This window comes from Eutrigla gurnardus (genome assembly GCF_963514095.1).
Source record: "Eutrigla gurnardus genome assembly, chromosome: 4".
In the NCBI taxonomy this organism is placed as follows: domain Eukaryota; kingdom Metazoa; phylum Chordata; class Actinopteri; order Perciformes; family Triglidae; genus Eutrigla; species Eutrigla gurnardus.
Window position 1 is genome coordinate 12,182,469 of NC_139918.1, and position 13,863 is coordinate 12,196,331.

At 49.3% G+C, this 13,863-nt stretch overlaps 1 pseudogene across 1 annotated transcript; it reads left to right on the forward strand.

Annotated features, from left to right (window-relative positions):
• The first annotated feature begins 11,844 nt into the window (after nt 1-11,844).
• On the forward strand, nt 11,845-13,483 carry LOC311012461 (tripartite motif-containing protein 16-like; annotated as a pseudogene). Its single transcript has one exon. The product of its transcript is annotated as a tripartite motif-containing protein 16-like (transcript).
• The last annotated feature ends 380 nt before the right edge of the window (nt 13,484-13,863 follow it).

The window sequence follows — 13,863 nt, forward strand, 5'->3', positions numbered from 1 at the left end:
TGGGGACTATCCAGAGAAAGATTGATTCGAACCCTGCCCCTACTTGATTGGCCAATTTATACTCGTCTGGCACGCCCCGAGGGATGCCTATGGCGTCCACGTATGTGGTCCCTCCAAATGGGTCTTGTAAGGTTGTGTCCCTCTTAACCAGTATATGTTTTCTTCTTCGCCGGACGAGGGCGTTAGGTCCCGAGGGGTTTTTTATCACTCGACTGCCTATTAACGTAAGGGGCATCCCTAGTCTGACCATGGCGCAGGTGCCTGTGGTGGTGTCGGCCTCTACTCGAGAATAGAGACGCAACCCTCCACAATAGTAAAACAGTCCCGCTCGGGCCCATGGTCCTATCGCATCCCCAGATGTTGTCCTATTACACCAATCTGAGGGTATGTTTCCCACATTAACTTTTGGTTTGCTGCTGGTGAAGTTGAAACACTGATACCTGGGATCTTTTCCTTTTATGGCGGTAAAATAGCCGGCCTTAGTTTTATTATCAATGGGTGGGAAGACTGATGCCAGGGATTGACATCCTGACGGTGTGGCTTTTCTGGTCAAGTTCATTATACATTCATACCCTACTTTGTCTTTGTCTGGATATAAGGGGGCAGGTTCGGTGAACATGGCAGGACGCGCAGCCGCGCATGCTACACATCCCGTCATGTTCTGGCGCTTAGCATTATCCGTAATCCACCTTAACCAAATGTTATTTTCTCCGAAGCCTGTAGCCATTTTTACGACGTCTAAAGGAGTTAATTCTGTGTAATCCTGGGCCATCACTATCGGATTGGTAGTGGGAGGCTTTAGAGCAGTGGAATTAGCTGTGGTCGTATTCGTCGCACTACCTTTACTCGTGTAGGCGTATTTGGGCGGGTATATGTTTACTTGTATTCTTCGTATCGGGTCTTTTCCGGTGACGTCTACTCCTAATGCGATCCATATGCGATTTTTTCCCGTGGAGCTTGCCTTAATGTTATTGATAGAGAGGGTGAGCGGATTGCTGGTTGGACTGAAATCTCTTTGGAACGAAATGCGGTCCCAAAACGCGCTGTGTGTGAATCGGGTAAAACTGGACCAGGTCCCTAGTGAACTTTGTTATTATAGACCACTCGGCACAAAATGGCTGTGAATCCACCGAGAACCCAAACCCATGTTGGTAAGCATTCCCAGTGGCCTCGCAGCTCTCCACTATTCGTGGGCTATGACACAGATAGACATCGTAGCCCCGCCAACTTGCTTGGGATTTCCCGCAGTCTATCACGGAGCACAGGTCGAATGTGAACATTGTGGTATCCCCGGCAGTATAATTTAAGACTATTTTAGCACCGCACGTGACTTCGGGGATCTGGAAAGTTTTCGTTTGTTCCCTTTTGGGACGGGTTAGGTAAATGTTGGTGGAATTGTCTCGCTCTTTGTTTATTAGTTCGAGTCCTAGTAGAAGGAGTATTACCGCCACCCCGGTTACACCCATGATCACGGTGCACATCGTTTTCCCCCTTGGGAGATAGTCTGCATATCTCCACCTCCGTCTTTCCTCCGGTGCAACAGACGGATCTCCGGAGAGTCTCCTAAAACTCCTCGGAGTCGTCATTTTGGGCCAAATCTGTTCTCACTTCCTGGAGTGAGCGAGTAGGTGGTGATGCTGGGGCACAATGTGTCAGGTGGTGCCAGGGAGCTCCTGCTTTTCCCTTGACCTGGACCGAGTGTGAAGTAACCTCCTTCACTTCGTACGGACCAGTCCACCTGGGGTCTGTCCACTTTCTTTTGTGAACCTTGACCCTGACCCAGTCTCCTACTTTGACTATCGTCCCCTGCTCTTCGGGATCCTTCTCCTGTGCCTTCTGCACCTGTATTGAGAGGGCTGAGACAAGAGATATTAGTTCTCTCATGTAGTCGGATTTCTCTCTGACACACATCTAAAGGAGTTATATGTCCTCCATCACGTGGCGGGCCAGGCATTGGCCTTCCCGTCAACAACTCATGGGGCGACAGGTGCGTGCCTCCCCCTTTTGAGGTTCTCATGGCCATGAGAGCCTAAGGGAGGGCCTCCAACCATGTCATCTTACTGCCCGCACATACCTTGGTTATTTTAGCCTTCAACGTTTGATTCGCGCGTTCCACCAGTCCCTGGGACTGTGGATGGTAGACCGAACCAAAACTGTGTGCAATCCCCAGGAATGCCTCCACTTCACTCAGCATCTGATTGTTAAAATGTGTCCCGTTGTCTGATCTGATACGTTTCGGTACCCCGTATCTGGGTATTAGCTCTGTTTGCAACCACTTTATTACTGTCTTCCCGTCTTCTCTATTTGTGGGGATTGCTTCTACCCATCTTGAAAATCTGTCTACCATTACCAACATGTACCTCTTTCCCTGTACTATGTTCTCCTGTCCCATATCTGTATAATCTATACTAATATCTTGGAATGGTGCGAGAGGTACGGGGTAGGATCCCATGGGCGTTTTGAATGGTTTTCTTGGGTTGTGGTTTCCACAGACGACGCATTCTTCGCAGTATAGTTTTGCCATGCTGTCTAGGTGTGGGTGCCACCAGAGTGCTGAAATGTTCAACAGTGTTTGTCTTTGTCCCTCATGGGTTGGTCCATGGGCTTCTTTTAGTAGGGTCGCTACTAGTTTTGCTGGTGCCACTATCCTTCCATCATGTGATCTCCAGAGACCTTCTTTCTTTGTGGCCCCCTTTTGTGTCCATGTCGACCATTCGTACGGGCCTGCTTGTTCTTGTATCTTTTTTAGGTCTTCTTCGGTGAGCTTAAGTTGGGGGGGCGTCAGCCTGAGTACCATTTGCTTTGGCTGATATCCTCCTGCCTTTTTGGCCGCCTGATCTGCAGCCTCGTTTCCTTGACTGATCCTGGTGCCTGTTTTCTCATGACCTTTGCACTTCATTATGGATACTCCTCTTGGTAGGGTGATTGCTTCCACCAGCTCTTGTATTTCTCTTTGGTGTTTGATTGGGGCGTTGCTGGATGTTACGAATCCCCTCCGTTGCCACATGGGTGCATCTACTTGTGCCGCCCCATGTGCGTAAGCAGAATCTGTAAAGATGTTCACCGTCTTTCCTTTGGCCAGTTTCAAGGCTTCGGTGAGCGCCTTGACTTCTGCCATTTGCGCTGAAGCAGGTTGTGGTATTACTTCTGCTTTGAGCGTCTCATGTCTTCCATTGGGGTGTTGCTGAACCACTGCATATGATGCCTGGTTCAGTCCGTTTTCTCCTCGATAGCAGCATCCGTTAGTGTAGAACCAGAGTTCTGCTCTGGGATCTATGTCATTTTTCAGGTCTTGTCTGAGCTTACTTTCCTTGACCGCAAGTTCTTCACATGAATGTGGAGTTCCTTTCCCAAAGTTTCCAGCCATGTTCCTTTCGGCTGCGACAAAGGTTATATGTGGCCTGGTGCATTCTCTTTGAATCTTGGTTTTTCTGGACATGCTGAAAGTAAACTCCTTACTTGCCAAAAACGCTGCAACTCCATGTTCAGTGTGGACCTGTAATGGGTGACACATCACTACATGTGCTGTTTTTTGGAGAGCTTTTGCTACCGCTGCAACATATCTGGCGCACGTTGACTGTCCGGTTTCCACTGCGTCGAGTTTTGAAGAGTAGTATATCAACACATTCCTCTCTCCCCCTTTTTTCTGATACAAAACAGCATTTAAAAATGCATTTTGTTCAGAAACATCCAAATGGAACACTTCTGTGTAGTCCGGTGAGGTGAGTGCAGCAGCTTGGGAGAGTACTTGTTTCATGTCAGTGAATGCTTGTTCAGCTTCAGAAGTCCAGGGTAGTCGTTCTGTGAGGTTTCGAGCCCCTACCTCGTTGATCATTGTCCGCAAAGGTTGTGTCCGATTGGAGTAATCAGGTATGTGGGATCGGCTGTAGCCCGTTAGTCCCAAAAATGACAGCATGTCTGCCACTGTGGTGGGCTTTGGATGGTGTAGGATTGATTCCCTGTGGGCCGTAGATACTCCCAATCCTGACGCCGAGATTTGTCGGCCTAGGAATAGGACTTCTTCTCTGCATAGCTGCACTTTTTCTCTCTTGACTTTGTAGCCCTTTTTGTGCAGGACTGAGAACAGTAGGGCAGTGGCCTCCAGGCAGAGGGTAGATGTCTCTGCTGCCAAGAGAAGATCATCTACATATTGGATGAGCACAACCCCTGGTGGCCATCGGAGTTCTAGTAGGTGTGCTTTTAGTACCTGATTAAAGAGACCTGGCGAGTCCCTGAACCCCTGTGGCAACCGATTGTAGGTGTACTGTTTGCCCCCAAACGTGAAAGCAAACATGGCTTGTGATGTTTGTGCCAGTGGAACACTGAAGAAAGCGTTTGCCAAATCTATGACAGTGAAGTATCGAAATGCTGGGCTTAAACTCGTGAGTGCTACGTGTGGGTCTGGTACTGGATGAACATCTGGAGTCGTTACATCATTTATAGGGCGGAAGTCTTGTACCATTCTCCAGCCCTTTCCCCCTGCTTTCTGTACCGGTAATATGGGAGTATTCCATGGGGAGTGGCACTCGTATATTACCCTGACGTCCAGAAGGCCCTGTATCGTGGGGGCAATTCCCTTCATTTGATCTTGGGTTAGAGGATACTGCCGTCGATAAATAGGAGGTGCATCTGGGTCTTTCAGGGTGACAATTACTGGTTGTGTTTCCAGGGCTCCTACGTCATGGGGGGTTATAGTCCAAAATCGTGAGTTCACCGCATTCAAAACTGCTGCGGCTCCTGGGTGGTCCGTACATGGGAGTCCATGTTGTCTTGGCAGTGGTATGTGTTCTGGGAGGGAGACATCCGTGGTATGGGGGCCCATGAAGCACCACATATCTTCTTCTTTAGCCTTCAGCAGATCGGGTTGTGCTGTTTGTTCCCATGTGAGGGTGGTTGCCCTCCTGACCATGGGTCCCAGGCTCCGCGATTCCTGTCCGAATCCTACGGCCAGGGTTACATGTGGAGCAGCTAAGGGGCCCAGGCGATACCAAGGCAATAGCCAAGAATCCAGAAGCACCCTGGCCGCGACTCCCTCTCTCCCGCAGTAGATATGGCTGCATACAATGGGAGGGTGTAGATGAGCCATGTTTTCGTCCCAGTCTTCGGTATAGGGGCTATCCGGATCTGACTCCACATCCATGGTGCAGTGTACGTGATCCAGCGGCATTTTGTATGGGTGCAGGGCGAATATGCGTGACTTCAAAAGGTTGAATTGATACTGTATCTGTGGGGTCCTTGTTGTCTCTCATGAAGTCCCGATCGTATCCACATGCCGTTGATCTAGGATTGTATCCTCCAGCCGCTCCCTGTTCCTCTTCCTCTTCCTGGCCGCCAATACTGCTGGCAGGTGACTTTGCTCTGGTTGACCCCTCCTTCCTTGGGTCGGTATGGTTTCTGCCACTAGGTGGCTTCGAGGGATTGTTTGCGAGGGGTCCTTCTGGTTCACTTTCTGACCAGGTCTTTTCTGAGCCGCCTTGACTCCTTGATCCTCCAGGGGGCTCCAGTGCCGTTATTCGCTGTTGCAGTCTTTCCACTTCTCTCTTCATTTCCTCTCTGTCTTGGTCTTGTACGTGGACTTCCATGCCGGCCAATGTTAGTACTGGTGCTTGTACTGCTGTGTCTGTGGTCTGTGCAGGCATTAATGAGCTTTGGTGGGTGTAGGGAGGTGGGGCTGTTGGGGGAGGTGTCGTTTCTGGAGGCCCAGTTGTTAACTTCTCTGGTAGGACTGGATATATGCCCCCTCCCCCTTCCTGTGTCTCTTCAAATACCCAGTGGAGCTGTGTAAGGTAGCATTGTAAGCTTGGACAAGGGCAGGGAGATGTTCGGGCCATCGACTTTGCTTTTCATCCTCCAAGGTTCGCAGCATACCCAGGAGGGTCTGGTTTAGCCGTTCGCACATGCCATTGCCTTGGGGGTGGTACGGGGTTGTCCTACTCTTAGAGATGCCGTAAAGGCTACATAGTTCAGCCACCAGGTGGGATTCGAAATTTGGGCCTTGATCCGAATGGAATCTCGTTGGGCACCCAAAGGTCTGGATAACAGAGTGCCATAGCACCCTAGCAGTAGTCTTCGCCGTTTGATCTCTGGTGGGGATAGCCCAGGCGTAGCGGGTGAACAGATCAGTCATCACGAGGATGTTTTGGTAGGAGTCATTGGGCCTTCCTAGGGTTAGGAAGTCCAGCTCAATAACCTCAAGGGGGTAAGACACAGTAAAAGGCTTCAGGGGTGCTTTAGGGGCAGAGTCAACTTTTTGTACCTGGCAACGAGGACACAGGGAGTGGTATTGTTGGACCTGGGTCTGCATGCCTGGCCAGAAGAAGTGTCGTCGTAGACAACTTAAAGTTCTCTCCACCCCCAAGTGTCCGACAGCATCGTGATGTTTCTCCCATACCTCTTTGCGTTGTTGAGTAGGGCACACAACCTGCAGGCGGGCTTCATGGGTGTTGTAGTCAATAACTCGATGACACAAAACCCCCTCCCACATTACCAGTCTGGCCCTCTGCTGTAGCAGTTGTATCACCCCGGGCGGAGCAGCTCGCCAGTCTTCCCCAATGGGGAGCTTCCCACTTTCCACGCATCTCCGCACTAGGTCCAGGTCCTTATCCTCATGCTGTTTGGCCCGCCAATCTTCCATCGTCTGGCCTTCTATGGGTTGTCCATCTGCCACGGCCGACGCATGAGTCACAACCGCACCTAGAGGAGCTTCAACAGGAAATCTGGACAGGGCATCCGCGTTAGCATTTTCTCTGCCAGAACGGAACTTCACATGGTAGTCAAATGCAGCTAGCTGGGCTACCCACCTTTGTTCAGTAGCTCCCAAGCGGGCAGTCTGCAGGTGAGCTACAGGATTGTTGTCCGTGTAAACAATCACTTTGGCCCCCATCAAGTAATCTTTAAATTTTTCAGCTATGGCCCACTTTAAAGCTAGCAATTCCAATTTAAAGGAGCTATAGTTGGCATCGTTCTTCTCACTAGGATGCAGGCTCCTGCTTGCGTAGGCCACAACTCGCTCACGTCCATCCTGTAGCTGGGCCAAGACAGCTCCCAGGCCAGCATTACTTGCGTCAGTGTACAACACAAAGGGTTCAGCGTAGTTGGCATAGGCTAAGAGAGGGGCCAAAGCAGCTTTTAGGTGGTCAAAGGCTTGTTGACAGTCATCAGACCAAGCGATCAGCCGAGATCCTGTCTTCTTATCTGCAGGGGCTCCAACTAAGAGGGCATTCAGTGGACGTGCTATCTTCGCAAAATTGGCAACAAAGCGGCGATAATAACCTGCTAAGCCCAGAAAAGCACGTACCTCTCTTATTGTGGTCGGAGCCGGCCATCCAGTCACAGCAGTGATCTTGGTAGGATCTGGTTTCACTCCTTCCCCAGTGACCACATGGCCGAGGAACCTTACCTCCCTCTGAAGCAGCTGGCACTTATCTACCCTCAGCTTGAGCCCATGATGTTGCAGCCGCTCGAAGACAGTTTCCAGATGACGCAGGTGGGAAGAAAAGTCTGGGGAATAGACAATAATGTCATCCAAATAAACCAGTACAGAGTCAGCTAATTGGCCATGCAAACATTGCTGCATAAGCCGTTGGAAAGTGGCCGGCGCGTTGCAGAGACCAAATGGCATCCTCTGAAACTCGTATAGACCTAGTGGGGTGGTAAAGGCAGTCTTTGGTCGGTCTTGGGGGTCAACTTCAACCTGCCAGTAACCACTAGCTAGGTCAAGCGTTGTAAACCAGGAAGCTTGAGTCAGGGAGGTCAGGGTCTCCTCTATCCGACGGAGCGGGAAGGCATCTTTATGTGTCAGGGAGTTCAGTTTACGGTAGTCGACACAAAAGCGCCAACTACCATCTTTCTTGCGCACCATCACAATAGGTGCAGCCCAAGGACTCGAGCTTGGCTGAATTACCTTCTTCTCCAACATATCCGCTAGCAAGGTCCGCATTTCCTTATACATCATAGGCGGTAGGGGGCGGTATTTCTCCCTTACTGGGGGTGCGTTGCTGGTGTGGATGAGTCCTCTGTTTCCCAACCAGCAACAGGGAAAGATGCCTGGGCTGAGACCTTCCGAAAAGAGCTCCTCCAGGAAGTGAGGGGCCAGATGAATGCATTAAGGCAGGAAATGACCTGGCAGTTACAACCAATGGAAGGCCAGCCTACGCCATATCCCCAGCACCCTAATCAGCCGCCACACCGGAGGAGGCTCCAGACCTACATACCCAATACTTGGGCTGCAGATGGTAAGCCTATATGCCGCCGGTGTGGGCACACAGGGCATATTGCCAGGTTCTGTAGGTCCCCATCCGAGTCTAATGCTAATTTAAACTAGTATGTCCTGCTACTGAGGTCCAAGTAGCAGGGAATTTGGGGGAAGCCGGACGAGGGACCATATTTGTGGGAAATTGCCCCAAAGTTGAGGTTAAAGTGAACAATGTGCCCCTGATAGGACTAATAGACACTGGTTCACAAGTGACATTGATGCAACAGAGTGTATTCGATCAGCATTATCCAGCAGACACTCTATCACATGGTACAGCCCCCGACAGATTGACACTTCGAGCAGCTAATGGGTTATCCATTCCCTATCAAGGCTATGCAGTAATGGATTTTGAAGTAGGGGGTGCCAGTATCTCAGGGCGGGGGGTTGTTATTGTAGCCGACCAATGTCTAACTGCCCCACTACTGATTGGCATGAATGTTATCACCACCTGCTGGCATGACTTATTTAATCACCCGGATGGACCAAAGACTGTTTTTCAGGATCAAGGGACGAGAAAGGCCTGGACTGGTGCATTCGCTGTATGCCAACGGACAGCTGTAATGGAGGGGGATGATGGATACATGGGGTTTGTGCGTCCAGCAAGCCGTAGGGGCCTGACCATCCCAGCCAGAAGTGAAATGGTGGTCTGGGGGCGGGTGAGGATGGGCCAGAGGGGACAAGGTTATTGTGGTCTAATCGAAGCATTGCCTCATTCAGGGTCTTTCTCTGTGGCAAAAACAGTTGCATTTGTTGAGCGTGGGCGAATGCCGATTCGTATACAGAATGTGACCTCTTGTCCTGTCTTTGTAGGCCGTTACCAGAAGTTGGCCAAGGTGTTCTGTGTCGACCGTGCTGACGTTCATGGCACAACGGATCTAAGCCTCACCGTACAAGATGATGGAACTGTTACGGTGGATATTGTGGAAGCTGGGGAGGGAGAACAATTGGAGCCACCTGTTGCAGTAATGAAAGATTTGCAAAGCAGAGAGGATTTGACTGAACAACAGAAGCAAGACTTTAAAGCGCTCCTAGAGTGGTGGGTCAGGGTGTTTGCCCTCCATGAGGAAGACTTTGGGCATACTGATGTAGTGCAACACCAAATCCTGCCGACAACGCCAAATGTGAAACGGCGCGTATATAGCCTGACAACGCCACCCAATTAGAGAGCTGGGACTCTTAGAATATTGGAACAACTTTCCTTTTGTTTGCAAGTCCTTTGGTTTGGTGGGAGCAACACAACAGATTTACCCAAAAGACAGCTTGAGTATATAAAATATATATATTTATTACAATGTGCAGTTGAATAAAAACAAGGTGTACACCATTCCACACATACAACTTAAAAGCTGGCCCCTGCGGTTGCGATAGTCCCCAGTCCACAAGGGGTCCCCCTAACACAAGTCCGTCTCGCGCCCAGCAGTGACTTCAACGCAGCCGGCGACCTGCCAATCACCCGCACACACCAACGCAATCACTCACACAACAGAGAGAGAGAGCCACCAGTATCTCCACAATAATAATAAAAAAAACAGAACACACAGCAATGAGCACAGCAAACAAAACACACGGGCATGCAACGCTAAAAGAGCATCATGACAGTCCAAAATCACTGCAACTCATACATATATAAATATAGTTAATAGACAGTCTGGAGCTCGATTATGTAGACGTAAATCTTAGAGGAAGCGAGGCCGCATAGCCGGACCAACAGCGTCACTCACCATCAAACTGGGAGCCGACTTATCCAACTCCCAGTCCGGTTGCACAGCACTTCCACACAGCCACAGGCGCAGGACGAACACGGCAAGGCTCCAGTCACCACACCGGCGGCGGCAACGATTCCAGCAGGCGAGAGGACGGAGAGTCAACGGATGGGAAAACGGATCACAGCAGGAGGGCAGGCGGAGAATCAGCCGGTGAGAAGACGGATCACAGCAGGAGGGCAGGCGGAGAATCAGCCGGTGAGAAGACGGATCACAGCAGGAGGGCAGGCGGAGAATCAGCCGGTGAGAAGACGGATCACAGCAGGAGGGCAGGCGGAGAATCAGCCGGTGAGAAGACGGATCACAGCAGGAGGGCAGGCGGATAATCAGCCGGTGAGAAGACGGATCACAGCCGGACAGCAGGCGGAAAATCACGGCGGCCACCGAGCTTGATACGAGAACGGGCACACTAGCAGACTTCCGCAAGACAGCACAGCAAATCCACACAATCGCGCACACCACAGACAGTTAAGTGAAAGCAACAACTAACAGGCGCGACAGACAGAGTCCACGGGAACAACCAACCGGCACTGTTTCAGTTCCTTCTTTTTTAAGCAGCCTGTGAGTATCAATTGGCATCGCAATTGTCCACACCTGTTACACTCCAATCAGTTGGGCATACAACATTGACAACAAAGGGGCGTTGCCTTGTGTTCCCCAAATCATGACCATGACACCTGCATGTTGATGACATGAATGCAAACTGAGCAATTGATCCCTCTTGATTGGCTGGAGTTGCCTCGGTGGTCGTGGGAGAATTTCCCCAGTGGATTAGGCCTACTGGGTTTTTCACACTCACTTCCATTGATTGTTGTTGTGACTCATTGTATGCATGTATTTTTCATACATAATTATCACTTGATTGTCCGAACAAACATCGTTACATTTCAAAGGAGGTGACCAGAAAGTGAGTTGTTGTCAGTAGACGACTCTGCTTTTGTCTCAAAGAGGCTCACATTGATCAGCGACTGCAAACCTAAACTCCACTCACCACTTGCACCTGGACAACGACCTGAAGGAATTGTGCATTTTGAAAGAAAATGGGACAGTGTTGACACCAAGGAGGACTTTGTCCATCCTGGAGAGGGAGGTTAACTGGCTGGTCATGAGAAACCACTGGACTTTACCTGCTCAGCAGCAAACAGCAGACCCCAATCCAGAAGGACTCAAGGAACCAGATCTGCTTCTTTTGGTGACTGAATCCATCGATCTGTAGTATTGATACACTTTACTTGTGATGTCATTTCATTCATAGCATCCTCTCGTTTCACAACTAATCAACAAAAAACACACTTCATTATTTTATCTGAAATGTAAATGTGTAAACATCACCTGACATAAAATCTTCAAATGTGGTCAACCTGAACTTCAGGAGATGGAAACATGAGAAAAAGTCCAAAACCAACCTCAACACTTCTATGTAACATGACTGATATTATGTTGCACACTAAAATAAAACCTCTAATCAGTGAGAATCAAAAGGACAACAGCTAAAAAAGAAATCCATTCAGCCATTTCAATACATAGCAGGAGTCATTTTGTCACATTTTCCCCATAAACTTAATTTCACCACAATAGGCACTTATGTCCATTTGGATTTGGAGCTCTTTCTCTCTTTGAACAAGCCAATGGGGACGCTCCAACCGACCGACCAATGACCTCAAAGGGCCCGCCCCCACTCTGCTGCAGTCCAATCAAGTTCTGAATACCAGAAACCTTGGTAACCCCTCCCTCCATCTCCTGCTATAAAAACAGCTCGTCTCTGCCTGTTGGTCAGAGCTGCTGCTGACTTTGTTCAGAGAAACTCTTTGTTCACTGAGAGGAGAAATGGAAAACAAAAGACTCAAACTGGACCAGGAAACCTTCTCTTGTTGCATCTGTTTGGATCTACTGAAGGACCCGGTGACTATTCCCTGTGGACACAGCTACTGCATGAAGTGTATTGAAACCTACTGGGATAAGAAGGAGATCCACAGCTGCCCTCAGTGTAGGCAGACCTTTACACCGAGGCCCGTCCTGCTGAAAAACACCATGTTGGCAGTTTAGGAGCTGAAGAAGACTGGACTCCAAGCTGCTCCTGCTGGTCTCTGCTATGCTGGACCTGAAGATGTGGCCTGTGATTTCTGCACTGGGAGGAAACTGAAAGCCCTCAAGTCCTGTCTGGTGTGTCTGGCCTCTTACTGTGAGAAACACCTCCAGCCTCATTATGAATCACCAGCATTCAAGAAACATCAGCTGGTGGAGCCCTCCAACAAGCTCCAGGAGAACGTGTGCTCTCGTCATGACGAGGTGATGAAGATGTTCTGCCGTACTGATCAGCAGTCTATCTGTTATCTCTGCGCTGTGGAGGAACACAAAGGCCACGACACAGTCTCAGTTGCAGCAGAAAGGACTGAGAGGCAGAGAGAGTTGGATGTGAGTCGACTAAACATCCAGCAGAGAATCCAGGACAGAGACAAAGATGTGAAGCTGCTCCAACAGGAGGTGGAGGCTATCAACCACTCTGCTGATAAAGCAGTGGAGGACAGTGAGGTGATGTTCACAGAGCTGATCCGTCTCATGGAGAAAAGACGCTCTGACGTGAAGCAACAGGTCAGATCCCGGCAGGAAACTGAATTGAGTCGAGTCACAGAGCTTCAGGAGAAGCTGGAGCAGGAGATCAGTGAGCTGAAGAGGAAAGACGCTGAGCTGGAGATGCTCTCACACACAGAGGATCACAACCAGTTTCTACACGACTACCCGTCGCTGTCACCACTCGGTGAGTCCACACACTCATCCAGCATCAACACCCGTCCTCTGCGCAACTTTGAGGACGTGACAGCGGCTGTGTCAGCGGTCAGAGATGACCTGCATGATGTTCTGACAGAGAAATGGATGAAGGTCTTAGCTAAAGGGACTGATGTGGTTGTTTCACTGCCGCAACCAGAGCCCAGGACCAGAGCTGAATTCTTAAAATATTCATGTGCACTCACACTGGATCCAAACACGGCACACAGAGACTTGATATTATCTGAGGGGAACAGGAAAGTAACAATGACGGTACCAGGACAGACCGTTCGTAATCACAGAGACAGATTCCAAGATTGGAATCAGGTCCTGAGTAGAGAGAGTCTGACTGGACGCTGTTACTGGGAGGTGGAGAACACTGGGGGGTTAATTTCTATAGCAGTCGCATACAAGAGTAACATCAGAAAAGGTAACCTGCAAGAAGTTGGGTTTGGATACAGTGATAAATCTTGGGCATTAGCAAGTGACAATAAGAGATATGAACTCATTCACAACAAAGTCCTAACTCGCGTCTCAGGTCCTCCGTCCTCCAAAGTAGGAGTGCACCTGAGCAGGTATACTGTCCTTCTATAGGGTCTCCAAGACCATGACTCTCCTCCACAGAGTCCAGACCAGGTTCACTGAGCCTCGCTGGATTTTCTTTAGATTTCTGTTACGGGGAATCTGTTGTGCTCTGTAAACTCAAATAGACAGAAGTCAGTTAACAGTTGAATTCAGTCTTTTAACTCTTCAACCCATTGTGTCTCCATGTTTGCTGCAGATTGTTGGTTCTTCACTGCTCTGAGATCAGTAGTCAAACATGACAGTTGATCATGTTCACGATAAAAAAAAAAGTTATATTGGTACTGTAAACTACAATATTGGTATTTTGAAATTGAAACTGCAATAAATTTCTGAAAGCTCAATATTTTCGCACACATTTTTTCCCATTTTTGTTCATGAAGGGGTTTTTGTTTAATTTAGATATAATGAATCACATTAAGTACACAATGTGTAGTTAGCGATAACCTCATTTAGTCAGACTGGTTGAAGTGAAACAATATTTCCCAAGACTACAAT